This window comes from Elgaria multicarinata, chromosome 6 (genome assembly GCF_023053635.1).
Source record: "Elgaria multicarinata webbii isolate HBS135686 ecotype San Diego chromosome 6, rElgMul1.1.pri, whole genome shotgun sequence".
Lineage (NCBI taxonomy): Eukaryota > Metazoa > Chordata > Lepidosauria > Squamata > Anguidae > Elgaria > Elgaria multicarinata.
The window spans coordinates 57,105,506-57,117,835 of record NC_086176.1 but is presented as its reverse complement, the minus strand read 5'-3'; positions in this window follow the sequence as shown (position 1 = coordinate 57,117,835).

The following is a 12,330-nucleotide window of genomic DNA, read 5'->3' as shown; positions in this document are numbered from 1 at the left end:
CAAGTGCCATGCAAGAATGACATGACAGCCCCCACAGGTAAATTAACCTATGGTGGGCTGTTGTTTCAGGTGAACCAGGTGTGAGAATCAGAAGACCCTGCTGAATGGATTGAGTGGGGGTGGGGTGGGGGGAGGGAAGGAGGGAGATCCCAAAAGTTGAGTTGAGGGTCCTTCCATGAGTGGAGTCCTCGCAAAAGATCCCTTCCTCTCATGGAAGGCAGTTTCTGGATCCAACCTAAAATAACAAAATGTGTCCTGTGCTTACACATACATGCTTGGCTACGTTCTGTGACCCCAGCACTGCAGAGTCCCCCGTCCCCTGATGCACACCTCCCCAAGTCAGCCATTAAAACAGATTTAGGTTGGAATCCTATACTCATTTACCTGGCCGTAAACTCCATTTAACTCAATGGTGCTGACTTCTTAATAGACATGTACAGGACTATGATACTACACATCCACTTGCATGCATGATGTCACCAATGACGTCAGGTAACCCCCAGCGGAACTATTTCCCTCTCCCTAATAAAAACAAACAGATATAAGCCTATGAGGAATGACATGCAGGAAACCACATAACATGCAGGAAACCCCCGAAATGAGCATCTGTCCTAAGACAGCACTGCTGGGACCAGAGCACCAAAGCCCACAAGAACAACAACACATGTCTTTGGACATTATTTCTTCCCTCTTCACTTCATCCCATCCCAGATTTTGAATTTTATCAGCCCCCTGGGGAGTTGCTGTTGTTTTGATTTTAGCCTTATGGACCAGGAACTTGCTTTTAAAAGCAAAAGAGCTGAGATCCAGGGGATGTTAATATTGAGAACATTGCAACCTCAACTGCAAGTTACAGGAAGGAGGCAGTGTTGCAGTTAGTTAATGCATTGGAATGTTGACCACACCTAGCCTTAGGATGGCTATAGCCTGCAGTGTGGATTTCTCTACTACTCCCTTTCCTTCCCCTGCAACTTGCACCACTGCTGAGGGTACGTGTGTGTTTGCTCTCACTCTCTCCTGCCTGTGTAATGGAACACAAAATGGACTGAACAAAACTTACTTTGAAACTCTACACTGTACCCACATTTTTATGCAAGAATATTGTGAATAAAGCTTTTACCGTTTCTTCACCCTTATATGCATGTAGAATTGGTAAACTCTCATTCTGATTTGCTTTATGATTTTTCTCTGCTAATTGTCTTTCTAACAGGAGCTATAATTACTAAACTAGTGTAAACCCCACGGGGTCTACTAGTGTGAGAATGATTGGATAAAAATATGTTTGCTTGTTTCCATTCCAACTGGAAGAACTTTACACATTTAAATAAATCTACTACAAATAAACTGGCAAAGGTGAAAACAAAAATGAATTAAAGATATTCTTTTTAAAAAGATTATTCACCATTTCTTTAAGTTGAAAAGTTAAATCCCCAGAGCCACAATTCCCAGAGTTCTTTCACAAAGGATTACTCCCCAGCACCACCAATGCGAATGGATTTTGGGGGCGGAGGGTGTTTATTTTATTTATTTATTTATTTATTTAAGGATTTTTATGCCGCCATTCAGCCAAAAAAGGCTCTCACGGCGGCTTACAAAAGTATTTCTTGAAAAGTCCCTGCCCACAGGCTTACAATCTAAGGTGTTGAAGTTTGTTTTCCCTTTCATAAGACTTCCCCCATTATCACTCACTGAAAACTACAAGTCCCATAGTGTTTTGTGTTCTCTCAGTAAGATGGCTTTACCTCAGTCTCTTGTCTCTGGGCCAGGCCCACTCATAGTGCAGTTTTAGCTTCTCCCCCGGCTGTGGCTCATCTGTGGCGGCCACTTTCTTGGGGGCCTTTGTCTTCAAGTCAGGCTGGGCTCAGGGTGGGCCTGGGAGGGGCCTGACCAGGGCTGGGGAGGACACACTGTTGCACCTGCATGAGTGAGGGAAGCATGCAGACAGGGCTCCTTCTCAGTGGGCACAACCCTCTCTGGCCATGTGCTGCATTGCCCCAGGCCAGCCTGAGCAGCAGGAGGGAAGCCTGGGTGGATTTCACTAGGGCCAACATGTTGCCTATGGGCAGCGGCAGCAAGAGTGACAGGAATACGAAGGATAACACAAGATTTCCATTCCCAAAGGAATAGAAGATTGGTACAGAGCCAAGAACCATAGTGTTTCATTCTTAAAGCTCGAGCTTTGAACTTTTTTGCAGTTTCAAAATTTTCTGCACGTCTCAAGCTTCAGTTTTTTGTTTTTTTTAAGTGAGCAAACTCAAGCAGAATCTGCCCGGTAGATCACTAGTAATAAGCCTTACACTACTGTATTCATATATAAATAATTCCCATCAGTTAAATCCCATATCCACAGTGGCTACAGCTGGCCAAAAATCCAGGGCCCCAAATCCAAAGCCTGGCAGGCGATGGGAACAGTGGCAAACCATCCCAGCACCAGCATGGGCATGCCACAGAGCATATATATGATCATTTTCTTCAACAAAATAGTGCTTAATCCCAAGTAAAAGTGTTTATTATCAGGGTAGCAGAAGTAAACTCCATTTCATTCCTATAGTCCTAAACAGGCTAGGATGTAAATGAATTTAACATGTGGAACAGCACATGGCGAGAGTATTTTGTTACAGAATCAGGGTTTGCAAATGGATTCTTCCCTCCCCTCCTAAGAACAAGAAAAGCCATGCTGGATCAGACCAAAGTCCATCTAGTCCAGCAATGGCTAACCAGCTGTTGACCAGGAATTCACAATAGTACATAGCTATCAGGACTAGTAGGCATTGACAGCCATTAAAGCTGTTGTAAAGCATGGAATGGTGTTTAGGGGCCAAGAGAGAAGAGAAATGTTAGTTGTGTGCTTGACAGCAGAAGAACTACAACAGATCTGTCTAAGGAGCATGAAGTCGAGAGTCTTAACTTTTCCTGGCTGCACCACTGTGAATCCAAGATCAAGGTCTGTGCTTGCCATGCACAATTCCAAAATACACCGAAATCAAATTTAGTGGATCCGTGAGTACAGGAAAGAATGAGATTGGTGCAATGTGATCTGAAGCTACACCAACTAGAATAACTGGCACCGTTGATAGGACCAAAATATAGTGTTAGTTGTACCAGTAGCATATAGGTGCTGTTTTCTAACACAAAATAGGTAATAGAAAACCATTCATGGGGAAACTATTTTCATGCTTTCTTACCAGCTAGTCTACGTATATATGTATTTAATCTATTTTGTGAAGAAACATCCTTAAAAATGCCATCCTCTGCTTGGCCTAAAACATCGTTCTGGAGTTTGTTTCAGGCTCACTCGCTCTCTTTCAGCCAAAAGGCTGACAAGTTAAATTACATCTTCTGAACAGTGAAATAAAACACTTAATTTTCCAACAATAGTTTTGCACGTACGTATATAGGTCGTTTCTGTCTGCTAACAAGAAATGCAGCCCTAGTTGTCTTGCTTGTTGGGTTGGAGATCCAGGGTTTGGGCCAAGGCTGAGCCTGCCTTCACATAATTTATTTATTTATTACATTTTTGTACTGCCCACTAGCCGAAGTCATGACTGCAGCCACACAAAATTAACATACCGAGTGTGGCAACAAGTTTTAATTTAGCAATTCTGGATCTTGTATGCCCACCTGGGCCTTTTAGTCCAACCCCCTGCATGGAGGCAGGATGATCCACACCCTTACTTAGGTACCCAAGCTCTAAAATCTCCAAGCAGTCTCTGTATGAAGTTGAGTACAAAGCATTTGCTCATATTAATTTGTTCCTACCATTGTTTCTTCTAGACTTCCTTTTCCTGATTTTTCCCCTACTGTCAAACCTAAGATTGTAATCTCCTTGGGGCAAGCATTTCCAGTTCTTTCACTTATACTGTAAAGTAGTGTTCCACAACCTGGTGCTCTCCAGTTGTTTTGGACTATAATTCCCATCAGCCCAGCCAGCATGACCACTGGTCAGAGATAGTGTGAATTGTAGTCCAAAACAGCTGGGGGGCACTAGGTGGGAGGGAGACTGCTATAAAGCACCAGGTACAATAATGGTGCTGCATGAACGAATAAATACCAACCTACTTGATAAATTCAAATCATGGTGAGGAGGCAGGGAGAATCTTATTGTTGATTGTTTAAAAGTGAATAGATAAATATTTGTCTCTGACAGGTTCACACAACACTATACTCCACAATCAGAGTTGAGTATTGGTTGAGTGTGGGTTGTTGCCGAAACATGGGTTAGCATGTTGTCTGAACCCAGCTGTGTAAACAAACCGTGTTTTGTTAACCACACAGAGCTCATGAAGAGAACCCATGCTGTGTTGTTGGGTTGTGAACTGTGGTTGTTGTGGTTAACAAACCATGGTTTGCTAGCGCAGCTGGGTTCAGTCGACATGATAACCTATATTTCAACATCAAACCATGGTTGTTTGGTTTTTTCAATTGCTTTTTTCTGCTGTGAGCCACTTTGGGCACATAGAGTATATTCAGGCAAAGTTTTTCTCCTGCAATTTACCACTTCTTCCTGTTCTGATTCTTTTCAGGATTTAAAGAGGGTGAAATTGAACAGGTCTTCTCTCCTATGGAGAGTGAATAGAAAGGGCTGAAAGTTTTCCGGGCAGCACGTGCAGAGCAGAACAACCCCCTTTCCATTGCTAAGTGTTGATTCTTTGCAATTTCAGAAGTCTGTGAGCACGTCTACATGAAGGGTTTGCTCTGGGGTGCCTTTGCAGTAGCGACACGTCATCTACATGACGCAGCCACCATTGTGAAGCCATCCAGGGCAAACCCTGGAAACTCTGCTGAAAAAAGGTTGGAGTGGGGAGGAACAGGCAGCCAGAGAGCGGTCAGAGGGAGGAGAGGTGGTTCGCCTGGCGGTCGCGTCCCCCTCCGGCTGCCTCGTTCCTCCCCCCCTTTTTATTTCTAAAAGGGGGGAGGAATGGGGGAGCACTGCATTCTCCTCGTAGCAAATAACATGTGAAAAGGGGAGGTGGGACAATAATTGCATGGCAACAGTGTAGTGTAAAGTGCGTGGGGAAAACAGTGACCAAACCATCATGATCGCATAGAAAATTGCCTGCCCAAAGGACCTCATAGTGTGGGAAAGCAGCATCCACATTAAAGTAATTATAATGATTTTTGTGAGGGGCTGTAGCGCAGAGATCGAGAACATCCTTTGCTTACCGAAGGACCCAGGTTTGATCTTCAGGTAGGGCAAGAAAAACTCTTGCCTGAAGCTCTTGCACGACATCACAACCCAACATGGACAGCCCACCCCACCCCCACACACATTTCCCCTTTTCTGGTCCTTCTTGAGTGATCAAATGAGTTCCTCCTGTCTCTTAGTATTACTTCACCTCCACTCAGCAACCTGGTCCTTGTCAATGGTGCACAAATAAGCCCATCTAGCTTGTCCATTTCCTTGTATATTACTTACTGTTTCCCTATGCTCCCTTGACAGCTGCAACGTACAAGGACATTGACAAGGCAACACTACACAGTTCAGACAGGCCAAAGTCTGCTCTTGTACACCTGCAAAACAATGGGTGTGGGAAATAATTTTAAAATTCTGGAGCATTAATGGCTAATGAAAAGAGTCTGCTGAAGGAAGGATAGCAGCAGAAAATATTTGCAGGTTATATGTGTTACCTGTTCTTATTCTTTTCTATATTTGTTTATATTTATTGTACTTTTATGTACATTATCTTCTATCATTAATGGCTCAAATCAGTTAATCAATATAAGAAACCACTTGAAAATTGCAAAAGAAATAATTAAAAAACACCCTTCAAACGCATAATTCTTCTTAGGAAGATAGATCAGCAACAAGCTCTGGTTCAGGAACATATTTTTTGATGGTGGTCAAAGATATGAGTTCTGGATTGGATGGCAGATAAATCCCAAAGAAACATAAGATGTACTTTTGGGGAGTGCCTTAATACTATTTGGTAATGTCTTTAAGGCTGCAATCCTAAACAGACTTCCTAGTGATTAAGGCCCATTGAATAACGAGGGATTTATCCTCTACTCCGCCTGTCTCCATCCTCAGAAGGGGTTTTCTGAGCCATCCTATGGTCCCTGGGACACTGAAAGAAGGTGAAAAGGTTCAACACAATTCATAGTATTGTGTTGAACCTTTTTCACCCTCTTATAGTGTCCCTTCCGAGGTTGGAGCCAGAGGAGTAGGAGATCTGCCCCCTTGCAGTTGGTGCGGAAAGAAAACCTCAGAGATGGGGGAAAGGGGGCATTGCAATGGGAGAGGGTGAGACTGGAGGAGGCTCAAGATATGATTTATCCTGAGCCTCCTACAGCCTTCGACCCTCTCCCTCTAAAGTGGCCTTGCTAGAAAATATATAGCAGAGTATAGAAAGGGGAGGCAGAGATCATTGACACCACTTCAGCCCAGCAGAGCATAGGAAACTTTGAAACTTGGGGGTTTCAGAGCAGTGAGGGCACAGTCCATAGGATTGCACCCTAAGCCTTCAAAGAGGGATTTCAGCCATTTAGAGCTCCTTCAGACAGGGGAAATCACTTTCCCTTCCTGTTGGCTCTGAAGTTGCATCTCTTCCGCTTCTGCAACTACACAGGGAAAAGAGAGGAGGAAGAGAAGCAACCATGTGGCCCATTCAGTGGAGTGGGACAGCGTCCTCTAGTGGGCATTTTATAGCAAAACTTCACCTGCACACGGCAGGAAATGGCGAATAATTTTGCTATAGGTGAGAACAGTCATGATTTTAGAGGATTATTTTGAAGTGAAAAAAATGGCAGAGGGAGCAGCAGAGGAGCACGGCGTCATCAAAACGTGCAGTGCAGTCCTTTGCAGGTTTACCTGAAAGGAAGCCGCGCTAGGTTCAATGAGACTTACTTCCAAGCCCTAAATAAGTTGTGTACAGGATTGAAACCTAAACCCTGTTGAAACAAATGGGGCCTAAATTAGTTGTAATTAAATGTCCCATTGGTTCCAGTTTGGACTTAGCAATTTAGTAAATTACTGAGATCTGAACATAGTTTGGGATTTGCAATTTTAAGGTTCTCCCTTCACTTTCCTATAAAGAGAAACAATACACATGGACAGAATTTGGACAGAAGATAACCTTTCCCCCCCCAGCCATATCAGTGCAGTCGTCATTGAGAGGTCTATTCGAGAAAGTGTATGGAACATAATTGAAGTTTAATTAATTGCCAAATTGAAAAAGTAACACTTTCTCCCCTCTAGGCAGGTGGTTATGTTTTTGACCTTGTATACACGTAGCTCCTTTAATCATTTAGATATACAGTAGAGCTGAGAAGGTTCCAGATGGAAGCTGAACCTACTGACCCTTTTACATAAAAACATCTCTGACACCAATTACACCATCTGTTGGTCATAAAACCACATTCGCTGCTATCTCTCCTTGGCTCTTGTATTATACAAAGCTGAAGGTTGAGACTTGGGACTGTTCAAGTTTATCCAGGAACTTTAATACAGAACACATTTCCACCAGGAAAGAACAAAGCACAAAAGCCCTACACTTAAATTTACATTCTGAAGTCAGTGAAAACAAAACAAAACTATATGGAAATAAGGAAGTTGTCTAAAACTTATTATTTATGCCCAAAAACTATGGCTGCATAAGTGTATGTCTTCTCATGCCCATATATCTCTATATCTCTATATATAGTTAGAAAAATTTTAATTCTGATTTTTTAAAAGCATAAAGCCAATAAAACTGGTAAGGAAGGAAGGATGAGTAGGATAGATAAGGGCAGGAATCTCTCTCTCTGTGTGTGTGAGAGAGAGAGGGGGGGAGTGGGTGTGGATGGACCTCTGATGAGAGATGAATTGTCTCACAGATTTGCCTTTTGTGAAATGGGTTGTGCTTTTGTTGTGCTTTTATTGGGTCAAATATGTGGATTGGTTTTGGAGTTCAGACCCTAACCCTTCTTGTACTCAGTTCCTTTAGTGAATTACTTATCCTTTGTCCAGCCAGGCCCTCCATGGCAGCCATTATGTGACTAGCCACACCCTCTGTGGGAGCCATTATGGGGTGGTATCCACAGGAGTGGATACCATTATGGGGTGGTATCCAGAGGAGCCCACAGGTCCAAAAAAGATCTGGGACCTTTGTACAAGACTGTTTTAAAAGCCAGTTCAATTCAATACTACTAATAACAGAATTAATACTTAATAAATAGCTATTAAGTGTTTAATGCCAGAATGAACCAAAATAGAGAACAAATTATATATGATTCCCAGGCTTTTAGACACGCCCAGTTTTGTTTTGGGGTGGGAGGAGAAAGCAGGATTTCTCATCCTCCTTCCATTTGCTCAGCCCAGAAATCTCTTGCAGGGTTCTGGGAAAACAAGAAAAAAGGCCTGGATCTGGTTGTTATATGTCAAACTATCTCCCCCACCCCCCTTCCCAGTAAATGAATTATCTAGAAGAGAAAAGAACTGAAAGGGAAGGGAAACCCATGTTTTTTATCATCACAAAAGAGGGATAAAAGTTAGCCGAAACAGGAATGAATTTGGCTCATTGTTATTATTACATCTGACTTAAATTAAAACCAAGAAGAAATTATGTTCTGTCAGGAAATGTCTTATAATGTGATAACGGCACACTTTGAACACACTTTTTCACTGGTTTCTGGACTCTGGATATGAAGATAAATGATCATAATTTTGGCATGCATTTGATTGGTGTCCAGCTATGAATGTGCATGACAGTTTAAGACGTTTTCACTTGTGATGAGTCATGGGAGAAGGCTGGATTATTAACTGTTACATTAAATGTGAATTATATACAATCAAATTCCAGGTAAACTCACAATAGTTGAATTGTCAGAGGCCATCATGAGAGCTTCAGCTATTGGGCAGTATAAAAATGTAATAAATAAGTAAATAAAAATATTGGGCCAGATCCATTGCGCTACAATGGATGTTCCACTCATGCATGGGGACTTTTCAGTTCCCACCACCACCTTCCAGCAGCAACCTTCCATGTCACTTGAAAAGCCCTTCTCGAAGTAAGGGACCCTCTGGAATAGCATCTCATAAATTGAAAGAGGCCACCAGGAGCAGAATACATTGTCCTCTCCATTATGCAAGTACTTTCCACGTGTGCATGGATGGGCTTAGAATTCATACATCCTATGTCTTTATGTATTGGGTTAAATCTGAGCTATCCCTGTGCTGGACAGCTCAATGAAAATGTCAACCTAGTGTGTGGCTGCTGTGAAAAAGGCAAATTCCATGGTAGGTATAATTAGGAAAGAAATTGAGATTAAAACTGCAAAAATCATACTGTCCTTATACAAATCTATGGTGCAATCACACTTAGAATACTGTGTACAGTTCTGGTCATCACACCTTAAAAAAAGATATCGTAGAGCTGGAAAAAGTGCAGAACAGGGCATCTAAAACAATCAAGGGGCTGGAGCAACTTCCCTATGAGTGAAGGTTACAACAGCTGAGATTGTTTAGCTTTAAAAAAGGCATGTAAGGGAAGACATGATAGAGGTGTACGAAATTATGCGTGGTGTGGAGAACGTGGATAGGGCGACATTTTTCTTCCTCTCCTATAATACTAGAATCCAAATGAAGCTGATTGGTGGGAGATTCAGGACAGATAAAATGAAATATTTCTTCACCCAGCACATACAGTAGTTAAACTATGGCATTCATTACCATAAGACATAGTGATGGCCACCAACATAGACAAATTAATGGAGGATACACCTATCAATAGCTACTGGTCCTGATGGCTCTGTGCTACATAGGCATTATGTACACAGTACTGTCTATGGTACACATAGGCAGTATGCTATGTATACCAGTTGCTAGGGAAGATGGGCAGGAGGGTGCTGTTATGGTCATGTCCTGCTTGTGGATTTCCCATGGGCAGGTGGTTGGCCAATGTGCGAACAGAATTCTCAACAAGATAATCCCCTTGGACTGATTCAGCATACTCTTCTTAAGTTTTTATGTTCTAGTGATAAGCTATTAGGTCAGATATGTAACTAACCACTCTCTTGGATGCCTGGTGTTTTTTGACCACATTTCCTCTTTTACAGAAGACAGTCTTCTATTTGAAGGGCTGTCCTGTCCAAGTTCAGCTTAAAGATAAAAGCAAATCAGCAAGAAGGAGCCTTGAAATTTCCCACCAACAGTTAGCACCTGAGTAGCAGATTGAACAGGGAGGCACACAGGCCACCGAGTCCCAGACTCTGCACCCCCTTGAAATTGTATTTCCTTTATTTATTTATTTATTTATTTATTTATTTATTACATTTCTATACCGTCCAATAGCTGAAGCTCTCCAGGCGTTTCGCAAAAATTAAAACCATAATAAAACAACCAACAGGTTAAAAGCACAATTACAAAATACAGTATAAAAAGCACAAGCAGGATAAAACCACGCAGCAAAAATTGATATAAGATTAAAATACAGAGTTAGAACAGTAAAATTTAAATTTAAGTTAAAATTAAGTGTTAAAATACTGAGAGAATAAAAAGGTCTTCAGCTGACGACGAAAGGAGTACAGTGTAGGCGCCAGGCGGACACTTACAAAAAGTTCTGCTAAATTGGCATTGATACATGTTGATTAGCATATGCAAATTTTGTGCAAACCAGTGTCCTCTTTTTTTGGCAATTTATTTATTATTGCAAACTCTCTTTCGAACATTTTATGACATACTGGATTTTTTTTTATCTCCCTGTGTCCTAGCATTGCTATCAAGGTACCCTGTTAGAGAAACATGGGCAGCCAGTTGTCATAAACTTTTGGTTTCATTGCATTTTGCAATAGGATTCTGTAGTTGACAATATGGGCTTTGTCTTCTTAAAGACTTGCAAAACCAAAAACCTCTATGGGAGTTCTTACATGAAGAAACACCGATAGAATTACCTTGTAAATGTTAACGTGAATGAGTGCATTCCTCTTCTTCGGCATGAATAATAAAGTTGGTAAATGATGTCCTGATAAATATGCATCTTATCAATTTGTCTTTCATCTGTGGAGTTTTCATGTTCAAAGCTCAGTGCTGTAAAACTGTGATTCATATTTCTATATATGGTAATTCTGTAAAAGATCGTTATGTTAAAATGTAATCCCTTTGTTGGAAGGTATGTGTTTTTTTTGTTTATGTAGAAGCTGGTTATGTTACTTTTGTTACATATGTCTGATTAGGATTTGCCAAGAAGGTTGTAAACTGGCTCCCCTGGGAACACTCCATTTCTTTTTCTTGCATTGGAGATTTTATTATTTCCATAAGCTTTCCATCTTATTCAGCTCTTTGTTTCAAGTCTGCCCCCCCCCTTCCGCCTCCCACCCCAACAAATTCTAGTTGTTATTCTTCAAATCAACTTAATATATTGCATCAGATTTTAAAATAAATGCTGACAGCAGCAGTACTGGACCTAAATACCAGGCAGATAACACATGGTTTGAATAACTGAAAGCACCCCACGGAGTGTGGATCAAATCAAAATCCTTGGACAGTTATTGCTTAATGTTGATTCAAATCTGTCTTTAAAACTTCTCCTTGATTTTTTAAATAGAATCTTTGGGGGGTATATTCTTCTCTGGATGTATTTATGTAATTCCCATTGAAGCTAATGAGAGTTCCCAAGACTTCCTGGAACTGTAGTTCAATTACTTGGTCATCTTAAGCCTTCATTCTGTACTGGCAATCTAAGTCATAAACATATGTTTATCCAGACAGTCTTGGATGAAACAGATTTTCTAGCTCCATTCCAACTGGGCTTTAGGACTGGTTTTGAAACAGAAACTGACTTGGTCGTCCTGTAGTCACCTATATGAGCTCCGAAGTTATTCCTCGTAGCATCTCCTGGATCCTAGCACTGACTTGTTAGTCCTTGGGTCTAGTAGGGAGCTCACAATAATAAGTAGAATGACTTATAATGCTTTAGCTTAACATCAGATATGTTTCCCCATGATAGGAAAAAAGCCTGATTCAAATCTGTTCATCATATTGGGTTGGATGCAATTCTGGCCTTCTACCAGCAACACAGAAACCGCTGGAATGGATTTCCTCTTCCCTCTACCCCAAATCTGCTCCAGTGGATTGGAGAGAGCAAGGTGAAGTCCACTTGCATGGTGTGGGATTTTAAAAGATTGCAAGTGGGACACAGGAAATTGCTTTATACCAGGGCCCAATCTACATGGAAACAGAATGAGAAGCACTTATTTAACCCTCAAATAACCCCCATGGGCCAGGATGGATTCACACAACATGCTAACTAACCCAATATAGGTTGTTGTTGAACCATAGGTTATCATGTTGTCTGAACTCAGCACTTTTTCCACAGGGTGATTTATCGTGTTGTCTGAACACAGTGTGTTTTCCAC